Source organism: Rhipicephalus microplus, unplaced genomic scaffold, assembly GCF_043290135.1.
Source record: "Rhipicephalus microplus isolate Deutch F79 unplaced genomic scaffold, USDA_Rmic scaffold_781, whole genome shotgun sequence".
Lineage (NCBI taxonomy): Eukaryota > Metazoa > Arthropoda > Arachnida > Ixodida > Ixodidae > Rhipicephalus > Rhipicephalus microplus.
Window position 1 is genome coordinate 28306 of NW_027465337.1, and position 1142 is coordinate 29447.

Genomic DNA, 1142 nt, shown 5'->3' on the forward strand with positions numbered 1-1142 from the left:
AGAAGGCACATTTGATATCGGACGATAATTTTCAACTTTATCACGCGCACCGATTTTCGTGTAGAGGTTTGCAAGTTTATGGGAATTTCTCCACTTGGAATAATGCGATTTAGTAGTACTACGAGAACTTCATGGATGTACTCAAGGGTACGGGGCAAGTCAGTTACGTCAACACCTGCAGATTTTTTACACTTCAAACTGAAAATTGTTGGTTGTGAGTCCTCGTGTGATATTAAAGGCCGATTCGCTAACACATAGAACAAAGAAAGAAAGGAAGAAAAAACGCCCGCGCTCGCTCAAGAAACCTGGGTTCGCAACAAGTGGCAACAACAAGCAACCGAGCGAGTGCGCCAAAACCCGTGGCGGCCGAACAAACGCGAAGTCCCAACCGCGTCAGCCGGGGCGGCACGGGACAGGAAAAATCACTTCAGCCGGGGCGGCGGGGCACCGAATAAACCTCGTCACCTCGTCGCAGGATAAAAGAGGAAACAAAAAGTCTAAACAGCGTCTGCTGGAGCGAATGCGTAATAAAACAACAACAACAACAAAAAAAAAAAACACCCGCGCTCAAGAAGTCTGCAATCACCACAAAAGGCGACTGTGACCGAGCAGCGTCAGCCGGGGCCGTGCGGAAACGGAAAAACCGCGACTACCGGGGCGTCGAGGCACCGAAAAATCCACTTCAGCCGCGGCGAAAAAAAAAACAAAAAGAAAGACGGAGGGGGGGGGGGGAACCACGTCTGCCGGGGCGAAGGAAAAAAAAAAAACGCGTCTGCCGGGGCGAGCCCGGGTGCGGCACCACCGGGAAAACTGTGGCAAACAGACATGGCGATCGAGTGAGTGGGCCGCCAGCCAGGCTCAGCCAAAAAGTGCAAAGTCCGAACTGCGTCAGCCGGGGCGGCAAAAACCACGTCAGCCGGGGCGGCGCAAAAAACCGCGTCTGCCGGGGCGGCACGAAACCGCGTCAGCCGGGGCGGCGCGAAAACTGCGTCAGCCGGGGCGAAAGAAAAAAAAAAAAAAAACGCGTCTGCCGGGGCGAGCCCGGGTGCGGCACCACCGGGAAAACTGTGGCAAACAGACATGGCGATCGAGTGAGTGGGCCGCCAGCCAGGCACAGCCGAAAAGTGCAAAGTCCGAACCGT